Source organism: Ornithorhynchus anatinus, chromosome 4 (genome assembly GCF_004115215.2).
Source record: "Ornithorhynchus anatinus isolate Pmale09 chromosome 4, mOrnAna1.pri.v4, whole genome shotgun sequence".
Lineage (NCBI taxonomy): Eukaryota > Metazoa > Chordata > Mammalia > Monotremata > Ornithorhynchidae > Ornithorhynchus > Ornithorhynchus anatinus.
In genome coordinates this window covers 36,601,527-36,616,177 of record NC_041731.1, presented here as the reverse complement: position 1 = coordinate 36,616,177, position 14,651 = coordinate 36,601,527, and the positions used below count along the sequence as shown (strand labels likewise).

General features: G+C 48.3%; 1 long non-coding RNA gene across 1 annotated transcript; it reads left to right on the top strand.

Annotated features, from left to right (window-relative positions):
- Nucleotides 1–1,564: 1,564 nt before the first annotated feature.
- LOC114811073 lies at nucleotides 1,565–10,502 on the top strand. Its single transcript, XR_003758770.1, has 4 exons — nucleotides 1,565–1,606; nucleotides 2,650–2,738; nucleotides 3,835–4,026; nucleotides 10,301–10,502. It is a non-coding gene; the product is annotated as an uncharacterized LOC114811073 (long non-coding RNA).
- Nucleotides 10,503–14,651: the final 4,149 nt, after the last annotated feature.

The window sequence follows — 14,651 nt, the reverse complement described above, 5'->3', positions numbered from 1 at the left end:
CTCCGCCACATCCGGTCCCGCGCCACAATCCGCCCCCCCCCCGGGCCCCGCGCCCGCACCCAAGGTTCCGGGGAACAAAGGTTCCGCCGCCCGGGCTCCCAGCGCCGGGCCCTGCCTGTGTGCGCTGCTCTGCACCTAGGAGGCGCTCAGCAAATAATAATGTTGCTAGGTGCAAATAATAATAATAATGTTGCTATTTGTTAAGCGCTTACTAGGTGCAAATAATAATAATAATGTTGGTATTTGTTAAGCGCTTATGTGTGCAAATAGTAATAATAATAATGTTGCTATTTGTTAAGCTCTTACTAGTGCAAATAATAATAATAATGTTGGTATTTGTTAAGCGCTTACTATGTGCAAATAATAATAATGTTGGTATTTGTTAAGCGCTTATATGTGCAAATAGTAATAATAATAATAATGTTGGTATTTGTTAAGCGCTTACTAGTGCAACTAATAATAATAGTAATGTTGGTATTTGTTAAGCGCTTATATGTGCAAATAGTAATAATAATAATAATGTTGGTATTTGTTAAGCGCTTACTATGTGCAAATAATAATAATAATGTTGGTATTTGTTAAACGCTTATATGTGCAAATAATAATAATAATAATGTTGGTCTTTGTTAAGCGCTTACTATGTTCAAATAATAATAATAATGATGTTGGTATTTGTTAAGCCCTTACTATGTGCAAATAATAATGATAATGTTGGTATTTGTTAAGCGCTTATATGTGCAAATAATAATAATAATGTTGGTATTTGTTAAGCACTTACTATTTGCACATAATAATAATGTTGGTATTTGTTAAGCTTATATGTTCAAATAATAATAATGTTGGTATTTGTTAAGCGCTTACTATGTGCAAATAATAATAATGTTGGTATTTGTTAAGTGCTTATATGTTCAAATAATAATAATAATAATGTTGGTGTTTGTTAAGCACTTACTATGTGCAAATAATAATAATAATAATGTTGGTATTTGTTAAGTGCTTATGTGCAAATAATAATAATGTTGGTATTTGTTAAGCGCTTATACGTGCAGGTAATAATGTTGGTATTTGTTAAATGCTTACTATGTACAAATAATAATAGTGTTAGTATTTGTTAAGTGCTTACTATGTGCAGAGCACTGTTCTAAGCACTGGGGGAGATATAGGGGAATCAGGTTGTCCCACGTGAGGCTCACAGTCTTCACCCCCATTTTACAGATGAGGTAACTGAGGCCCAGAGAAGTCAAGTGACTGGCCCAAAGTCACGTGGCTGAACTGGAATTTGAACCCATGACCTCTGACTCCCGAGCCCATGCCCTTTCCACTGAGCGATGCTGCTTCTAATAATAATGCTGGTCTTTGTCAAGCACTTACTATGTACTGGGGGAGATACCAGGTAGTCAGGTTGTCCCACGTGGGGCTCACAGACTTAATCCCCATTTTCCAGATGAAGGAACTGAGGCCCAGAGAAGTGAAGTGACTCGTCCAAGGGCACACAGCAGACAAGGGGCCGAGCCGAGACTAGAACCCATGACCTCTGACTCCCAAGCCCGGGATCTTTCCACTGAGCCACGCTGAAGGGGGGATAGGCATCAAAACAAGTCAACAGGTAGGTAGATAGGACCCTAAGGGGTGGCAAGCCGCCCAGCTTTGGCTGGCCACCTCCTCCACCTTGGGGGAAAACAGGCCCCTGAGGGCAAGACCTGGATGTCCTTCTTCTCAGCCCCTTGAAAGTTGATCCCCCAGTGACTCTTTTATTTTATTTACAGGTGCGCCGGGCTGTAAATTTAAACAAGGCCTTTTGCAGCTCAGGGTCCGTTAGCTCAACCCGTCAGCTCCTCCCCCAGCACCACCTTAATTTAAGGATCGATTCAACAGCGTCAACACCGGGGAAGTGGATCAGACACCTGTGATGGGATTTAAATAACGGACACTTTAGCCCTAAAGAGATGATAAAGGACTCTTTCCACACCGAGTGAATGACGGTCGTGTGACCTCCCAGGGTCACACGCTCCACCTGAAACCGGACTCCCTCTCCCTTCCTCATCACCTGTGCATTTGAATCTGTGACCTCTGGGCATTTGATATTTGCCCCACTCTCAACTCCACAACACTTACGCACAAGTCCTTAAATTATATATTATAAAGTATTTATATTAATGCCAGTCTCTCTAACGTTGGTATTTGTTAAGCGCTTACTATGTTCCGAGCACCGTTCTAAGCGCTGGGGGAGATACAGGGTCATCAGTTTGTCCCATGTGAGGCGCACAGTCTTCATCCCCATTTTACAGATGAGGTCACTGAGGCACCGAGAAGTTAAGTGACTTGCCCAAAGTCACACAGCTGAGAGCCGGGATTAGAACCCATGACCTCTGACTCCTAAGCCCGTGCTCTTTCCACTGAGCCACGCTGCTTCTCTAGGCTGTAAACTAGTCGTGGGCAGGGAACGTGTCTGCCAACTCCGTTGTCTTCTCCCAAGTGCTTAGTAAGCCAGGTGTGGGCAGAGATGGTCTCTTTTTACTGCTGAATTGAACTTTCCAGCCGCTTAGTACGGTGCTCCGCACACAGTAAGCGCTCAATAAATACAATTGAATGAAGGAATAAATGAATGTAATGTGACTGATCATAATTATACTGATGATAATCCTTCAGGGACACTAAAGGAGAAGCGGCGTTGCCCAGTGGAAGAAGGACCTGGTCACTAATCCCCGCTCTGCCTCTTGTTGGCTGTGTGAATTTGGGTAAGTCACTTCATTTCTCTGTGCCTCATTTACCCCACCCATAAAAGAGGGATTAAATCCTTTTCCTTCCTATTTAGATGTGAGCCCCATGTGGGACAGAGACTGTGTCCAACCTGATTATTTTTTTTCTTCCCCACTGCTCAGTACAGCGAAGCAGCGGGTCAGAGTGGATAAAGCACGGGCCTGGGAGTCGAAGGTCATCTAATCCCAGCTCCACCGCGTGACTTCTGTGTGACCTTGGGCAAGTCACTTCGCTGCTCTGTGCCTCAACTACCTCATCTGTAAAATGGGGATTGAGTGTGAGCCCCACATAATCATAATAATGGTGGTATTTGTTAAACGCTTACTATGTGCCAAGCACTGTTCTAAGCGCTGGGGTAGATACAAGGTGATCAGGGTGTCCCACTTGGGGCTCACAGTCATAATCCCCATTTTACAGATGAGGTCACTGAGGCCGAGTGAAGTGACTTTCCCAAAGTCACATAGCTGATAAGTGGAAGAGCCGGGATTAGAACTCACGACCTCTGACTCCCAAGTTTGTGCTCTTTCCACTTAGCCACGCTCATGGGACAGGGACTGTGGCCAACCTGATTTTCCTATGATCCCCTCTACCCCCCAGCGTTTAGTACGGTGCCTGGCACATAGTAAATGCTTAACAAACATTATTATTATTATTATTTCATTATTATTACAGTGCCTGACACATAGAAAGCACTTAGATGGTATAAAAGAGGAAGAGAATGCTAGGCTTGCTTGGCAATAGGAGGGGTTGGAGGGCATTGTTCTGCAGAGAAGCAGCGTGGCTCAGTGGAAGGAGCCCGGGCTTGGGAGGCAGGGGTCATGTGTTCAAATCCTGGCTCCACCTCTTGTCAGCTGTGTGACTTTGGCCAAGTCACTTCGCTTCTCTGTGCCTCAGTTACCTCATCTGTAAAATGGGGATTAAAACTGGGAGCCCCACGTGGGACAACCTGATCACTTTGTATCCCCCCAGCGTTTAGAACAGTGCTTTGCACATAGTAAGCGCTTAACAAATACCACCATTATTATTACAGCGGAGATTCTCTCTATCTTTCTCTCTCTGTGTGTCTCTCTACAGCAAGGGGAGCAGTGGACTCAGGCTTTGCACCTCATGCCGGGCCTCTCCTCCAGGGCAATCATTTTTTCCAGGGCTTGTGGAGGAAGATTTGACCCTTCAGCGAAAACCACCAGATCTTCCACTGGGAACGTGTGCCCCCGACCTTCCTTGAGCTCGTGGCCTTTCCCGCTGACCGAATAGAGATCGTGAGAGGTATCGTTCGATCGTAGCCCCGGCTCTGCGGGAAGACGAGCGGGTAAAATCTCCCTGAGAGCCGAGATCGAGGCGTGTTGGCTCCTCCCGGTTGTACTTTGTAACCTCATAGCGCCCAACTCAGGGCCATGAACCCAGCAGGGAGTTAGGGAATATTTTTTTGTTAGTGATGATAGCCAGGTGGTCACGCACTGGCATTTATGAGGGAGGAAGTTGTAAAAATCCCACTTTTCAGATGCCCTGAAAAGTAGTCGTCATTTTATCTCAAATCTGAATGGCACGTTTGGTTTTCTAACGTGCTTTGGAATTACTTGTCTCATTTTGTCCTCACAACATGCCTGTGGAATATAGAATGGCAGGTATTGTGAACCCACGTTAATAATAATAATAATAATAATAATGTTGGTATTTATTAAGCGCTTACTATGTGCAGAGCACTCTTCTAAGCGCTGGGGTAGACACAGGGGAATCAGGTTGTCCCACGTGGGGCTCACAGTCTTAATCCCCATTTTACAGATGAGGTAACTGAGGCGCAGAGAAGTTAAGTGACTTGCCCACAGTCACACAGCTGAGAAGTGGCAGAGCCGGGATTCAAACCCATGACCTCCAACTCCAAAGCCCGTGCTCTTTCCACTGAGCCACGCTGCTTCTCCTTACAAACGAGAGCTGCTTCTGTCTTATAAACGAGAGACATGAAGCACAGAGAGGTTAAATAATTATGGTATTTGTTTAGCACTTACTATGTGCCAAGCACTGTTCTGAGCACTGAGGTAGATATAGTAATGTAATAATAATTGTGGTATTCATTAAGTGCTTACTACGTACCAGGAACTGTACTAACCCCTAGGGTGGTTACAAGCTAATCAGGTTGGACAAAGTCCACGTTTCACTTCAAATCTTAATCCCCGTTTTACAGGGGACACGTTCACACCTCTGCCCCTTTTTAAAAGCGAATGGAGGTCGCAGTTGCTCATTTGTGACTTCAAGTGCAAGAGTTTCTGCTGGGCCCTGGAGAGTTTACTCTTAGAGGGCTAGTCTTCCTATCTGAAGATGACTACTTAGATAATGCTATTTTTATCTCTCCCTCCACCCCTGAAGTCTTCTTGGAATAGATTTTAAACTTTATTAGTGTCTGTCGCCCCCTCTAAAGTGTAAGTGCACTGTGGTCAGGGAACGTTCTGCGAATTCTGTTGTAATGTGCTCTCCCAAACACTCAGTACATAGTAAGCACTCAATTAATACGATTGATTGATTGATAAGCTCCTCCAGAACACTGTTTCTTTTCTTTTTCTAAAAAAAAAATGGTATTTATTAAGCGCTTGAAAGTGCCAACCACTGTACTAAGTGCGGGGATGGATTCAAGATAATTGGGTGGGACACAGTCCATGCCCCCCTGGGGCTCCCAGTCGCAATCTCCATGTTACAGATGAGGTAACTGTGGCCCAGAGAAGGGAAATGACCTGCCCGAGGTCACAGAGCAGACAAACCTCAGAGTCAGGATTAGAAGCCAGGACCTTCTGACTCCCAGGCCTGTGCTTTATAATAATAATAATAACGTTGGTATTTGTTAAGCACTTACTATGTGCCAAGCACTTTTCTAAGCACTGGGGTAGATAGAAGGTAATCAGGTTGTCCCACGTAGGGCTCACAGTCTTCATCCCCATTTTACAGATGAGGAAACGGAGGCACAGAAAAGTTAAGTGACTTGCCCAAGGTCACACAGCTGACAAGTGGGAGAGCCAGGATTAGAACCAATGACCTTCGACTCCCAAGCCCGGGCTCTTTCCACTGAGCCACACTGCTTCTCTATCCACCAGGTTAAGGCGCTTCTCCTGCTTCTCTTGTGCTCTCCCAAGAACCTTGTACGGGAGCTGTAAATAGCCACGACTCAATAAATACTAAATGAGCGAATGTGCCTGCTACTCTTTTTATGCCTATGGGTGTGGGATTCACCACTGAACCGCAGATGTGGGAAGCAGTGTGGCTCAGTGGAAAGAGCCTGGGCTTGGGAGTCAGATGTCATGGGTTTGAATCCCGGCTCTGCCACTTGTCAGCTGTGTGACTGTGGGCAAGTCACTTCACTTCTCTATGCCTCAGTGACCTCAGCTGTAAAATGGGGATTAAGATTGTGAGCCTCACCTGGGACAACCTGATTACCTTGTATCTCCCCCAGCGCTTCGAACAGTGCTCTGCACATAGTAAGTGCTTTAACAAATACCAACATTATTATTACTATTATAAAGCACAGGCCTGGGAGTCAGAAGGTCCTGGGTTCTAATCCTGACTCTGTAGCTTGTCTGCTCTGTGATCTCGGGCAGGTCATTTCCCTTCTCTGGGCCACAGTTACCTTGTCTGTAACATGGAGATTGAGACTGGGAGCCCCAGGGGGGACATGGACTGTCCCACCCAATTATCTTGGATCCATCCCCACACTTAGTACAGTGGTTGGCACTTTCAGGCGCTTAATAAATACCATTTTTTTTTAGAAAAGGAAAAGAAACAGTGTTCTGGAGGAGCTTATCAATCCATCAATCGTATTAATTATTATTGTTATGTGGCTCAGTCTGTCAATCAGCAGTATTTATTGGGGGCTTACGGCATGCAGAGCACTTTACTAAGCGCTTGGGAAAGTACCATGTGACAGAGTTGGTAGACGCGATTGCCGCCCACAAGGAGTTTACAGTCTACAGAAAGAGAGAGAGAGACATTAAAATGGAGCAGGGATAGGGGAAAAACCCAATTACGGAAGAGGAAAGGAGTGACTTCTCTAAGATGATTCCTGTGGAAAAGAGCCCCCGTTGCTAGTGGGCCCAAACCAAACCCCTAAATCCACCCTCAAATACAATCCTAGCTGCTCGATCCCACAATGACAGAGGTGTAAACACTCCCAGAACGTCTTCCCTGCCCCCTTTTCCAGTGAGCATATTCCTTGGTCACTTCCTGTACCCCGTTGCTGTGCGGTGACTTGGTGTAATCCTGGAAATGGTGGCATTTCTCTGTTATTAGAAGTGGCGAGGCCCGGTCTCACAGACCCCCTCTTGGTGGGTAGAAGGGCTGATGCTGGGGATGCAGATGTTTCTCAACCCTCCCTGCATGCCAGGGATTCTGCCTAAAGAGAGAGATGGCCAAACTAGGCCCCGCTGAGGCGGTTCCTCTTTGATCTCAGCTCCCGGCACCGCACGCTCGACCTTGGGGGCACCGGGTTGGGGTACCAGGCTGCATTTCCTCCCTGGCCCGGTCTTCCGCCAGGGCCCGGCCCTCTCGGCTCACGGGAACTGTGAAGCCCCAGACCTTCCACCGTGCTTCCCGACTCTCATCAACGGAGCGGAGAGGGGGTGCTGAGACCGGGGCTGGGTGCGACCCTTATCTCCCCTCCTGGGGAGCCTTGCCCCTTCGGTTAGGGGGTTTGTAATCTGACATTGTGATTTGTTCATTTTTGCCCTTGTTTTTCTCCCGGGGGAAGATTTGCTGAATCATTGAGGAGGGAGGCGGGGGGAGCAGAGGCATCTGCGTGGCAGCGATAAAGATTGCCCGCCGCCGGGCTCAGCCTCTCCAGAGACAGGCCTGTGGGGAGAGGCCCCCGTTTCCCCCCAAATGACCAAGATTTCTGCTCGATCGGAGTCGTCTCACCTCTCGGTGGAGGGGTTGGATGAGAAGCCGTCTCTGATGTCGGCGGGATTGTGTTTGTACGGGCTTTGGCCCCCGTGGCTGAGCCCAGCCCAAAGCCGCCCAGCAGGAGGTTAGAAGATTGGAGGAGCGACGGGCAGATTCTCTGGGGATTTTGATGCCTTTTGTTTTTAAATGAACGATGGGCAAATGTCCTAGAAAGCAACTTGCGTCTTGACCTTTCTTTCCAGAACTGAAAGGTGCTTTTGATGATAAGATGGTGGCCGAGTAGAGGGCCATAGTCACAGGAAGGTCTGGAAGTGAAACTCGAGGCTCAGAGGAATCTGTTGCTCAGAGGTGGCCTTCATACCACATATCAGCTCCCCAAAGGGAGTTTCTTTCTTCTCCGGGCTCTGGAGACAGTGCTCTGCACACAGTAAGGGTTTAGTAAATATAATTGAATGAACAGGGATCTGAAACAGATTTGCGTTAGGGTCATCTTGTCTGCTAAATCCTTTGCATCGTGCTCTCTCCAATGTTTAGTACAACGCTCTGTCCGTAGGAAACGCTCAATAAATACCACGGATCGCCTGATTGATCCCAATGAGCCCGAACTCAGAAACCCTGGGAGTGAAGGGTGAGGGGGCCACCCTCCCCTCCTCCTCTCCAGGAGAGCTGAGACTTTGGAACTGGACCCTCTGGTTGAGTGACACCTTCCTCCTCTTCCCTGGATGCAGGGACTCCAGCATCCTGTGAATGCTGCTGGGAGTCCCGTTGGAATCCCCACCCTCCCGGGGCACCCCAAGAATCGTCTCTCGGGCAAGCCACTCGCGGAGGGTCTGGACACCCATTCTCCCAGCCTGCTCTCTGCCTGCCAATGGGCCTGACTGATTTCCAATCCGGCCGGGGAAAGCTGGGGCAGGGTGGGTGACCGCAGCCAGGGGTGATTGACACCCTGAGTCACCATTCGCCTCCTCGGGCCATTTCAAGCGAGGCCCCCTTGTCGGGAACAGCTGCCCTCCGTGGTCTCTTCCCTTCCTGCTCCCCGACTGAGCCTAGAGATAAGTCCTCGTCTCCGCGGGGGAGAAAACCCGGGGCTGGGCTGCCACTAGAAATCATTTAAGAGCGCCTAATATAGAGGAGCCTGGTGGGTGAGATAGCCCCTTTATTTTTAAGTGATCCCGAAGGAAGTCAGAAGTCAAAATCAACATAAATACTTCTCGTTCCTAGGCCAGCTCTGAAGTTGGGAAGGTCAGCCACTGCAGCTGCTTAGGGGAGTGAGACGGCTTTGAGGGTTATATAGGCTTTGCTCTTTTCCCTCCGCTCCCAGGCTAGGAGAGGGTGTTTCTCTAGGAGGCTTTCTGGCCGGGGTCTTCTGCTCTCTGGGACCCCCACCCACCCCTTCTCATCGATGGAGGAGTCTAACGAGCTCCTTCCAACACCTGGTCATAAGGTCATATAGCTCAATGCCAGGGCCTCTGGCTTTCGTTGGAACCAAAAGAGCCAGGGGAACAGCTGATCCGATTTTTCTTTGGTTAGGGAGTTTGCCACTCAATCGAAAGAGTCCCGGCCACCCCCAGCCTCCTCCACGTCCGGGAGCTAAGTATTGTGCAAAGCCTCGTATCTCCTGTCCTATCTCTAACCTTTGGGTGGGTGGCGGGGTTCTGTTTCCCGTCCCCATCGGTGTTGTTCCTCTCACAGCAGTACCAGGGATGGGTATGGGGCCTTCTCTCTCTCTTTTTTAAACCGTTCCATAGTATAGCGGCTAGAGCAGGCGCCTGGGAGTCGGCAGGTCATGGGTTCTAATCCTGACTCTGCCCCTTGTCTTCTGTGTGAGCTTGGGCACGTTACTTCACTTCTCTGGGCCTCAGTTATCTCATCTGTGAAATGAGGATTGAGGCTGTGAGCCCCGTGTGGGACAGGGATTGGGTGCAACCCGATTTGCTCGTGTGTGCCCCACTACTTAGTATGGTGCTTGGCACATAGAAAGCCCTTTAACAAATATTGTACTAAGCACTGGGGTAGATACAAGTGAATAGGGTTGGACACAGTCCCTCTCCCACGTGGGGGGGGGGGTCACTCATTAATCTTCATTGAATCCTCATTTTACAGATGAGGGAAATCAGGCCCAGAGAAGTTCAGTGACTTGCCTAAGGTCACACAGCAGACAAGTGGTGGAGCTGGGATTAGAACCCAAGTCCTTCTGACTCCCAGACCCGTACTTTATCCACTAGGCCACCTGCTTCTTGCTGCTCTCGAGACTCGGGCGAGGTTTCCCAAGTGCAATCCATCCTCAGTAATTCAGAGATTGTCGATCCTCAGTCAGCCGGTTCTCTGGCCGTTCCTTTTCCTGCCTTTTGATCACCTCGCTGTTCTTCTCCAAGGGGAAAAAGCTGAGGAGTAGCTCCCCTAGAAAAGGTGGGGCTGGTCAAAGGGATGAAAAACCTGGCTAAAATGAGTATAATAATAATTGTGGTATTTATTAAGCACTTACTATGTGCCAGGCACTGTACTAAGCACTGGGGTAGACACAAGCTAATCAGGTTGGACACAGTCCTAGGCCATTTATATTTTGAATTCTCTGTGGCTTCTACTTAGGCATTCTCTCCCTATTCCCAGTGCCATGAAATATTGAGGGAAGGCCCTTGTGTTTCATATTTTCTCAAAGTGATTCTCCTCTACGGTGGACATATATATACAGCTCTCCTTCGGGCTTGAAGATTTTGATACTGTTGATGCCCTGGAAAGAGCAGGAATTTCAGTGAGACCTGCTCCTGGACCGGATGACCCAAGGAGGTGAAGCAGCATGGCCTAATGGAGAGACCATGGGCCTGTGAGTCAGAAGCACCTGGGTTCTAATTCCAGCTCTGTCGGTGGTCTGCTGTGTGACCTTGGGTAAGTCACTTCACTTAACTGTGCCTCAGTTACTCCGTTACCTCAGTATGGGGCCTTCCCTCTCTCTTTTTTAAACCCTTCCATAGTGTAGCGGTTAGAGCACGCTCCTGGGAGTCAGAAGGTCATGGATTCTAATCCTGGCTCTGCCAGTTGTCTGCTGTGTGAGCTTGGCTAAGTTACTTCGCTTAACTGTGCCTCAGTTACTTCATCTGTAAAATGGGGATTAAGACTGTGAGCCCCATGTGGGACAGGGACTCTGACCAACCCGATTTGCTTGAATCTACCCCAACACTTAGTACAGTCCCTGGCACATAGTAACCGCTTAACAGACACCACACGCACACACAAAAGGTGACCCAGAGAGGCCAGGCCACACATCCCTGCCTAGACGGTTGAGATGGAAAACTTCGGGAGTGTTCTTGTCTTTCTGTTCAGCTGTGAAAGCTCTGTTAGGGGTCTGAAATACACCCCCTTCCCCCCACCACACCAGGACTCAGAGGGTCTATTTCTGTAGCTTTTGTTCTCCAGTCAAGCAGAGGAAGCTCTGACAGTCTTCCTGCCAATCTGTCTGTTGTTCAGATGAAGTGGTTGGAAAGCGCGCTCTCTTTCTCTCTCTCTCTCTCTCTCTCTCTCTCTCTCTCTCTCTCTCTCTCCCCCACCCGCTGGCTTGCCCCAAAAGGCTCCTGATAAGGTGCGGAGAGTCCTATCTGGGCCCGGGAGCTGTTCTTCCTCCTGGGTTTGCCTGCCTTCTCCGAGCCGACCGTTGGCAGCCGGCTGAGCTTGATAAACTTATCAGCCCAAACCTGAATCCAGAGCCCGCTCCCCAACTCCCCGGCCTCAGATTTTCCCCGTCCTGCCGTCCCGCCTCAACCCAGCTAGCATTGCTGCTCTGTCCTCTTCCTCTCACTTCTTCCCCGATTGGCACTCCCAACTTCGGGCTTCACGTTCCACATTTTGAGGAGGCGGTCAGGCCTGGAAACTGGGAATGGCATTCATTTATCCAACTGCCTAGGGCAGCCTCAAACCCCCCCTGCCACTTGCCACCCTCCCTCTCCCCCGCCGCCCCCAATCTTCCAGCAGTTAGACAAGGGAGATCCTGGACTACCTGGTCAGGGAAGGCCCATTGGAAGAACAGGGGCAGGGCCATCAGATCCTGCTGATTCTTCCTACACGACGTCTACCGTTTCCTTTACTTCCTCTCCACTTGAACAGCTACCGCTCAGGCACAAGCTTAGCTCATATCATGACAAGACTTGTACCTCTATCTGTTGCCGATCGGTACATTCCAAAAGTGCTTAGAACAGTGCTCTGCACATGGTAAGCTCTCAATAAATACTATTGAATGAATGAATGAATGAATCTCCTTCCTCACTGTTCTCCCTCCCTCCATCCCTCCCTGCCTCCAACCTCAAAAACCCCCAGTTGCCTCAAAAACCTCCATGGGCTTCCGTGGCCCTTTGCATCAAGTTCATTCATTCAATCATATTTTTTGAACACTTACTATGTACAGAGCACTGTACTAAGTGCCAGGGAGAGTACAATATAAAATAAACAGGCACATTCCCTGCCCACAACGAGCTTACAGTCTAGAGGGGGAGAGATGGATATTAAGTCTTCCTGCCAATCTTGAATTTTGAAGTCACCGGTGGCTTCAAGATTCTCCACCAACACAGTCCACCTTACATATCTGCTCTTTACCCGCTAGTCCCCAACGTGTTGTCTTCGTTCCTCCCAAGCCAATTTTCTAACCGCACCTCTCTCTTGAATCTTCCGCCTCTGTTCCTTCACTCTCAACGTTCCCCCAGCTTAGAACACCCTCCCTCTCCAAATCCGACAGAATCCAAATCCTGTGTTCGAAGCCCTCCTGGAAAGCCCACCTCCTCCAAATGCCTACCGGATTAATTCCCAGCATCCCAAGTCATAAAAACCCTTCAGCCATCTCTAGTATGCACTCACACTGATTTAATTGCAAGTTCAATTATTGATTTTGATTATGTATCTGCCTCTCCTATTAGGGAATGCAAACCACTTGTGGGCAGAGAATGTGTCATTTCTTTCTTTTGTACTTCCCATTACGCTCAGTGGGAACTCGGTAACTGTAGCTACTACTATCGCTGGGCAAACCCGGAATTGTTGTTCACCAAATCCAACACCACCAGGACCAGTAGCCATTTGTTAACAATTGATGGGTGGAAGATTTAAAAACAAAAAGAAAGGAAGTGCTTTTCATGAAAGTGGGTTGTAAGCAATGGAATTGGCTACCACGGGAAGTTGTGCAGGCAAAAAATATCAAGAGGTTCAGGACAAATTCATGAATGGGCCGTCCGTAATGGAATCCAAGGAGGAAAGTTAAGGAGGAGAAGGGGTAAAGTTAAAGACATTAGGTGGTACATCCCTGACGATTAAAGTGGATATCCAAGAGGACAGCCTTCCTACAGTTCCTCCAAATATCCTGTTCCCACTCTTGGGGACAGAATAGAGGGCTGGTCTGAAGTGTTCTGACCTGTAATGTTACTGCCGATGTCTTTGGCTCGTTCTCACATTCTAGTTGCCCCAGAAGCCACTGCCCTTGAGCAATCGGATCCTGTCTTCCTGGACAAGCAGGAGGAGGGAAGGGAAATAGAGCATATGCCATTTTAAACCTACCTTCCTCTGGCTCCCATTGCTCATACTCCCAGGAAAGCTCTGATAGTGTGTGTGACTTCCCAGAATGCCCTGGGACAGGTCACTTTTCCTCTCACAGTCTCAGTTTCCCCTTTCCTTCAAATAGGGCCTTTTCCGTGGTTCAGTTTCATTTTCTCTCCATTTTTTTCTCCTTTGTTCTTCCGTGATTTGGTTTCCTTGTTCCTCAGGACTTTAACAGTTTCGATTCCAAGTGGGAAATCCCAGAAAATGTTAGTAAATGTTACTAAGCAAACCCCACCAACTTGTCCTTCAGTCAAATCCTCCCTTGGAATTCTGCCCTCTGGGTCTGGGGTGGTTTTCACACAGGACCCCCAACTCCACGTTCCCCCACCTCCAAACATACCACACACAAACTCACACTCACACACTCACACCCTCTCCCTCTGGCAGCCGGAGGACTTGCTTTGCATGGCCCTAATTTGCAAAACAAAACTGAACCGATATTGGATTTTTTTTTGCTTTGACAGCAGAGGAATTAAAAAAAAAAATTGAAGGAAGGGACGAGAACAGCAAGGTGGTCGGGGGAGAAACCCAGACAATGAGTTCTTTCTTTGCCTTCTGAGGTTGGTTGAGATTGTGTTTTAGGTTATCTGGTTCCTCCTTTGACCATTCAAAGCCAGAGCCGAGGGAGGAAATGGAGAGAGGCTGAAAGAGAGGGAGTGATCGGCTTTAAAGCAGAGGGAGATGGAAAGAATTTGCATGTTTGGGAAGAGGAAGCAGGTGAGCCTGTGCCAGAAGATTCTCACCTTGCCATGAAGACAAGGAGAGCAGTATATGGACAGCGTTTAGGAGCAGATAAGATCCAACCCCATCAAAGCAATCCCACTCGGGGAGAAGGCCCGGGGGTATTGCCAGTCTGGTCAATCAATCGTATTTATTGAGCACTTACTGTGTGCAGAGCACTGTACTAAGTGCTTGGAAAGTACAATGCAGCAATAAAGAGAGACAATCCCTGCCCATACTGGGTTTACAGTCTAGAAGTGGGGAGACAGACATCAAAACAAGTAAACAGGCATCAGTATAAATAAATAGAATTACAGATCTATACACACCAAACAAGTAAACAGGCATCAATATAAACAAATTGAATTATCGGTTCCTTGGCTTTTCTATGGCTCTGGGAAGGGAATACCTTCTTGCTGCTCCCTGGCACAGGGCTGCTCTTCAATTTCTAGCTGTGTTCTGACTCGCCGATTCTGGGACTCTGTCTCCTCCAAGTCAGGACTAGGCTAGGCCCACAGAACCCCGTGTAAATAAGTGTGGGGTCTTGACTTCTGGGGTCTTGACTTCCCCCTCATAAGGGTGGTGGATCTTTCAGTCCACCCTTGTAAATTAGCACCAGCCACATGCCTGGGCCAACAAAATGGCAGGCAAGAAAGAATTTCAATAATCACTGGCCCCCAGTCCCCGCCACTTGTTCTGTCTTTCTTCAGGTTCCT